The 7,402-nt window shown below is 33.9% G+C and overlaps 1 pseudogene; it reads right to left on the reverse strand.

Moving 5' to 3' along the window:
* Window positions 1-1,817: 1,817 nt before the first annotated feature.
* Window positions 1,818-6,731, reverse strand: LOC133190080 (uncharacterized; annotated as a pseudogene).
* Between the last annotated feature and the right edge of the window lie 671 nt (window positions 6,732-7,402).

Below are 7,402 nucleotides of genomic sequence, written 5' to 3' on the forward strand. Positions count from 1 at the left end.
CAAAGTTTTTTTGTTGAGTTTGAGTAAAAAAAGTAGTTCTCAAATAAATTTCCCTTTCTAGCAATTTTTGTCTTTTTAAGCAGAAAGTAACTCAATCACAGTTCCAAATACCATCTTTTAATTTAAAACAACAGCTCAAAAATTTCGCCTTGGAGGAACACAGCGGAAAACAATGAATTATTAATCGTCATACCCCATATATCCATTTAATAAATTGCAATTTTCTTTATACCCGAAGTATCAATTTGGGAAATTGCAATTTTCATTAAACATTAATTCAGAAATAAATGTACTAAATTTTTTATGCGTAATGCCTAATATGAGAAACTATTGAGATATTTCTCATGAATTGATATAAAAAGTAATAAAACAAATATAATAGCCTTTTGATTCGGAACAATCCCTCGGTCGATATGCTTTCTCTAAGCTATATATTTACGGATTGACCTCATCAAAATACTATATGAAAGTATTTCAAAATGTTTGCATTCAAATGAATTCTGTCCTTAATCTAAAATATGTCATCATTACCAGCTATGATTGTATGAAGACTAAGTGGAATCTTTCATTAAATGAATACCTTTATATTTGACTTATTCCCCAACAGAACAGAACACCGACTATAGGATGATTTAGTCCAATAACTAAAATGAATGTTTAATGCAGGAAGGGAATTCAGCGTAAAACGGCAAATATTGAGTAGTACACAATAGATAGGCCAAATTTTAATTTCTTTGAAACTTTGAAATTTTGTCGTAGGATACAAAATCTCTTTTCATATGTAACTTGAAAGAAATTCAACCGAACATTTTTTGCCCACATAGTTTGAAATATGGCCTATCAGCCCCCTGTAATAAGATTGTTAAATCAGACAATACACTCCAGAATATGCATTTTTTAAATTACCGATCAATCTATTGCAAAGTTGTGTGAGGCATTTTATAGATACAACCTTTCTGTTACTAAATTTCAGTAAATTATATTGATACTGATATATTTGAATAAAATGTGATGAAAAAATAGAACATACATAGCCCAGGAATTGAAAATTCACATGTAAGTTTGCTACACTTTAAGTTCTCTTAAGAGAAAAAGTATAAATCAATTTTTACAAAAAATCAACAGAATGATATTGAAATGGAACTCATATTAAAATATGTCAGAATGAGGAACATTCAACCGACAGTTTTGGATATTTTGGCGATTAAAAACAAATTCAATGCAAAAAACTGAAAAGAATCAGTAGGTGTCACAATATTTGATCTTTGACCTTGACCTTTATTGTGTGTAAAGAATGGAGACTTATTATAAATATGTCCGAATATCAGGTCTCTACTAAAAATGGATCAAAACTGACTAAATGAAGTAAAGTCTTTTGATTTAAATGATTATTTTCTTTCTAAACCAAGTCAAAGCTTGTATGTATGTACAGTTTACTTGCACCGTGAACACACACTGAGTTGGAACTCGTCGAAAAAATCTAGAGGAAAGTAGCCATGCGAGTTGGAAGAAAGTATTGGCATGTTTTCCTCTTCCAGTGTCGCTTGTGTGTGTGTGTGTGTGGGGGGGGGGGGGGGGGGGGGGAGTTACATCTATATGAAAGTACGGTCTTTTTTCAAGCAAGTATTGACTATAATGCTGATATTTAATCAAAGGTAATTGCAGCAGCAATCCCGAGGTACTTCTGGGCTTCATAGTAGCTGCCGGGAGCCATTTCGGCTTGTCAGTATACATATTATGGCATTTACAGACATATTTTTCTTACCAATTCATCTCGAAAAATATGGTAGTACCGTCTCTAAAATGTCTACAACTTCTTCAATAATGGTTAAAACCTCATAAAATTTAGTATACATGTAAATCAAAGTTTTTCCTTTCTAAAACTGCAAACCAATATTTATGTTACCTGGTAAAAAGTATTGAAATACATTGGCTCTCTATGACTTCCACAATATATTTTCTACTCTTATCTTTAAATCCAGTGATGTGTTAACTCAATAAATCTTGAAATATAATTGACACTTCAATTACTCAATCAAGAAATAATGCTAAAACTGAAAATATATTACATTTCTACTATTCCACTTATGACTACATTTTCTCCCCACTTTCTACATGTACATGTCAGTTCAATATACATATGTACCATACATAAAATGTATGTATGCTTACATACTAAGATAATCAACAACCTTTTGAATAATCTTTGAGGATTTTGTTATTCTTACACTCTTAGGATTTTCTTTCAATGGTTCTGAAAATATATATCTAATCCCATTTTCTGGGTCTCTAGCATGAATTTGTCTTAGTTTTGACAAAGTAAGTCCACATAGAAACAATTTTCGAAGTATTAAAGCTGACACAACTTTGCCTCTCAACAATGGCTCTAAAGACTCTTTACATGTGTAATATGATAAATAAAAAGCATTTTCAGACACTGTACTTTCTGACAGACACAACTTAGAGTAATATAACTTTTCTAATGCTGTCACATCTGCCATCGCATTATGAGCCTCATATTCCTCTCCTAATAGATTCTGAACCAATGTCTCTTGCTTGTAGTTTGGAAGCTGGATATCTTTCAATAATTTCTTGGAAATCTTTAGAGTATCTAAAAATCCAGTTACATTCTTACGAAATCTTTCAAGAAGATCACAGTTTCCCAAATGGTGTCGCAGTATTGGTAAGTCAAAGTTTTGAATGTTGTGTCCCACTAACACTGGAAGGTCAAAAGACTCTAAAAATGTAAGAAACTTGGTGAGTGCTTCAGGTGGAGGAAATGCAGCGACTGCTTCTCCCTTGTAGCAGAGGTTGTTTCCATCGAAGGTCAAAGAGGTTGCTTCAGATGCTTCCTTGCTGATGGAGCGAGTGGGCAAGGCATACACTGAGAACTCCTTTTCTTTGCATTTTGCAGCAATTTGAAGTATATCAGATGTTCTTCCTATAGAAAGAAACAAAATGTGTGATCTTATGATATTGGCATACTCAATGTAATGATTACAAGAGGGATTTTGAAAGTATTATATGATTAACAAACACCTATAAATTATACATGTACTGAAATTTAAGTATGAACAAACCTAATCCTCCTGTTTCCAAATCAAAGAACACCAATGGATGTGTATGCAGATTGTCAACAGGGGCATCCAGTTGAATATCATCTATATCTAGGTTTTCTTCAGCCTCTAAGCATATATTTGGCTTATATGTATCTCCTTGAAAAATAAATCATTTTGTTCTCAGATTGTATCAACATATGAGTAAATATATTAAAGATGACGAAATCACTAAAAATTAGTCAATACTAAATAAATGTACATACTAAATAAATGTACATGTACCTTCAAGAACAGACTGTGATGCATTCTTAGATTGCCTTTCAGCTTTTAGCTCCAGTCTTCTTCTTTTGGCACTTGGCTGTATATTTCTCAGGCGCTTTCTTTTCAGCTTAGCATCCTTGCGTCTCATGTGTCTCATGGTGTATGTACCAGGTGATAATGAGCAACTCTTATTTAGCTACAAATCAAAGTTACTTAATTACTAAACATTGAAACACATATCAGCACATTTGACACACGAGAAAACAATTATAATAATTGTGGAAGTTTAAAGTAAATTCTTCTCTTTAAGTTCCAAGACATATCACTGGTTAAAAATTTTTAAGTTTATATTATTATTTAATACATATATTAGAAAGAATTAATGTTATAAATATTAGTTGGTAGAGTCCCAAATTAAAAAAAAAAGGTAAAAATAAGGTGCAATTAAAGAAAATGTAAACAGACATAAAACAATATTCAAATTACTCTGAACAAAAATAATGCCCAAAATTCGGCAAATATAAACATGATAAATAACATAAAAAAAATCAAATCATGAATGGCTGCACGTAACACATTCTACCTCAGATATGTATTCAAAACCATCATTTTTTGGCAAACTGTGGCAGAGAGCCTTGAGGCAAGGCTTTCTGAGCCCCCATAAAACCTGCATTACAGATGTATTGCAAAATAAGCTACACTGCTCTTATATATTTATTGCTTTTAATGCTATGGGGCTGAGTACATGTAACAATTTGCTCACAGACATGTAAGTTTCAAACTTAAATTCAAGAACTATTTTAATTATAGTATGCACAGGTATGTCATGTACTTACAATCTCTTTGGTGCTTTAGAAGCTGCCATATGGTTAAAGCTTTCATTTGACTGAGTGGACCCCATATTGGCCAATTCAGATGATCTTGATATGAATTTCTCCATCAGAGACTGCAAGGCCACCCTAAGGTCTTTGTCATCAAGTGGTTTTCCATGTGGCAGTGCCTTGTGTTTATATCCCTCCTCATTACCCCTGCACCAGGTTCCACAACTAGAATGCTCACCTACACAAGATAATACTTCATTAGCAATATATACATATCATTACATAATCATGATAACAACCATTACCCAGATAGCAATAAGTTTTTCAACAGACTTTTAACAGTAGTTCTAATATCTCACTCAGCAAACATTCTAGTTGACCTTCATTACACACCGTACAAATGAGGAATAATACTGCTTAGTCCAATGGCTAGTTGCTCTGGTTGGCCCTTGTTTTGCGAAATACTGTAGCTGAAACATCTTTCAATGTGGGAGCGGACTTTAGTGTTTCGCAGTAGCTTGTGGGTCTTGCTCAGTTCTATGAGGGAAGCCGTGAACCCTTTCCTTGCGTGATTACTGTCGCACTGCTTTCTGATGTTCTTGTCTACAGTTGACTTCACTCTAGCTATCGTAGTGCTATCATTGTCCATCACTAATGTGGATACCTGTAAAATAATAATGATATAAGGCTTATTCAGAATCATCTCAAAGATTACTTTGGAAAAACATTCTGATTATTAACATATTTTACTTTTTCTCCCTGGTCCAAAACAGACTGTAGCATTTCACAGGCCATGGCTGGTTCCATTGATTTAGCAGAACCTTCCCAATTTTTCTTACAGTTATGCTTTCTTGGTGTTACATTTTTCTCTTTAGCTGCACTGCAGATACGACATTTCTTACTCTTCAGTGCATAACCAACACATTTTCCTGTTTTCTGCCCTATTAGAGTGGCATGACCTGAAAGACATTTTCAGTTATTTTTAGAAAGTTCCTTCAACTGTACAGAAAATATAAATTGTTACTCTTATCAGTAAAAGAATAATGTCAAAACACATCTCACCAGTAAGACTATTATAAGACCTGCCAGTGCCTCTTTTTTGCCATGCTCCATCAAAACTTACAACAATGCCATCCTCTTGAGAATCAGTTCTACAAGAAATAAACCATAAAAATGATGGTCATAGCCAGTAAAACTTACAGATAGCATGTGCAACAAGTGGTCACTCACAAAGGGTGCTCTACATTCTAAAGTACATGAATAGTGGAAATTCTGATAAATTATTGTGTGTAATTTCCTGTATTCCTATGCAGTGCTACCAAAATTCTATGAGATAATTGCAGACTGTATATAATATAGTATCAAGAAACATTTACATTTTTCAAATATTTTCCATAAGATACTTTGCTAATTTAAAAAGGTTCATTTTCTCTTGAGCTACTATGGAGGAGTATGAATATATCCACTTTGACGTCATAATACCGTACTGACATCTAACTATAGTGCAAACTGTTTTGCTTCAAAAATGATAGTTGAATAAAAGAAATTTGTGGAAAGTCTGGCATATAAATAAGTAGTAGACTTCATAAAATATGCCAGAATGAAGGGTAATAGTTTATGTTCTCATAATTTCTCTAATACTATCAGTACATATATCAATTCTTTGTGTTTCTAAATGAATTATCCATGTTTATACTTACAAAGCTACTTCAGTTGCCAGATTTCTTGAACATGATGCAGTTGCCATTCTCTCAAGCTTCTCTCCAACTTCCCTTTCTCTCTCTTTTAAGTTTTTATGACATATTCCAGGAATATTGAGCATTGCCAGAAGAGTGTTAACATGGCTTTCTCCAAACCCTCCATTGACCATACCTATGTTGCACATAAAATATATATGTGTTAGACTATAAAACCATAAATACAATATGAAATTGGATAGAAATATTTGATGTAATAGCAAATCTAAATGATCCACTTTTGTCTATTGTATTATTGAACTAAATGATGCAATATTGGAAGTTTTAAACGACAAATTATCATGTTATTTTACACTGGCCATCTTACCTGCTGCTAGTTTTGTATTGGCATCCCATGCCAGTCCCCCTTTTTCTGTCCGATGACGGCTTCCTGTGGCAACGTCGTTTACTAGCTGACAGCTTTCACACTTAATTTCCAAGATCTGGGAAAGTCCAAACTTTCGTTCGTTTATGCAGTTATGTAAATGTAGGGGGGACTGGCAAAGCTGACAAGCCCTTAACCCATCTGCAAGAACGCTCAGTTCCACAATACGTCTACCCACCCGCCAATCATAGCTTTTACCGTTGTCTATAGAGGGATATCCATCATCACACACAGTCACTTCTTCCTCTACACCAAAATAATCATGATCTAAGTGCACGAATTGTTCACATTCAGTGTGATCAATGTTATTCCGGTCACCTTCCGAATGAATCGGTGGTAAAGGTTCACCCCTGTTCTTGGCTAAGCGCGCTAACAAACCTTTTTTTAATCCAAGTACTTTTTTGCTATGTCCTCGCTTGGTAAATTGTCCGTTTTTCTTACGCAGCAGATGTCCGTTTTTGGCGGACATTGTAAATGCATAGCCGGACTTTAACTACCGCTAACTAATATTAAAAACGATAACGGCATAAATATTCCGGAATATTACTCGTGATGCTGATGACGTCATACGACAATCGAAACACCTTAAACTTTACTTTGACCTATATATAAAGATTGATCAGTGCCTTAAATATAAAATAGAACACATACCGGATGGTGTTGGTGCGTTTATTGAACCGGGCCATATTGTTTTAGGATTGTTTCTGTGTCCTGTTAATAAGTCTGCATGCAACTTTGACACAAAAGAAAACTTCATGTTTGGTCAGATTGTCCCTGATTACTTTAAGACTAGAGAATATGCTATGGCCTTGAACTGAAATCATTCGAGGAAAGCCAATATCATATATAGATGGGCAATGTTAAATTCGATTATGATCCTTGATGACAGTCATGATTTACTACAGAAATTTACATAGCAAGAAAAGCGGAAAACCATAGTGATGGCCTTGCCCAAACTCACAATATTCACAAGATGACAGGAGTTCGAAGACTAAGTCAGTGTCATATATGTAATTTTGTAAATGAGAAACAGTTTACTTTAAAATTGCTGATGAGTATGGTGTATAAAACGTTGCTTTATTCGAAAATCTTGTGAACTAATATTCAAAATCTTAATTGTTGTGTATATTCAAAATCGCC

The sequence above is a fragment of the Saccostrea echinata genome, unplaced genomic scaffold (genome assembly GCF_033153115.1).
Source record: "Saccostrea echinata isolate AGI-Se365-2 ecotype Australia unplaced genomic scaffold, CSIRO_AGI_Sech_v1 ptg000020l, whole genome shotgun sequence".
NCBI classification, from domain to species: domain Eukaryota; kingdom Metazoa; phylum Mollusca; class Bivalvia; order Ostreida; family Ostreidae; genus Saccostrea; species Saccostrea echinata.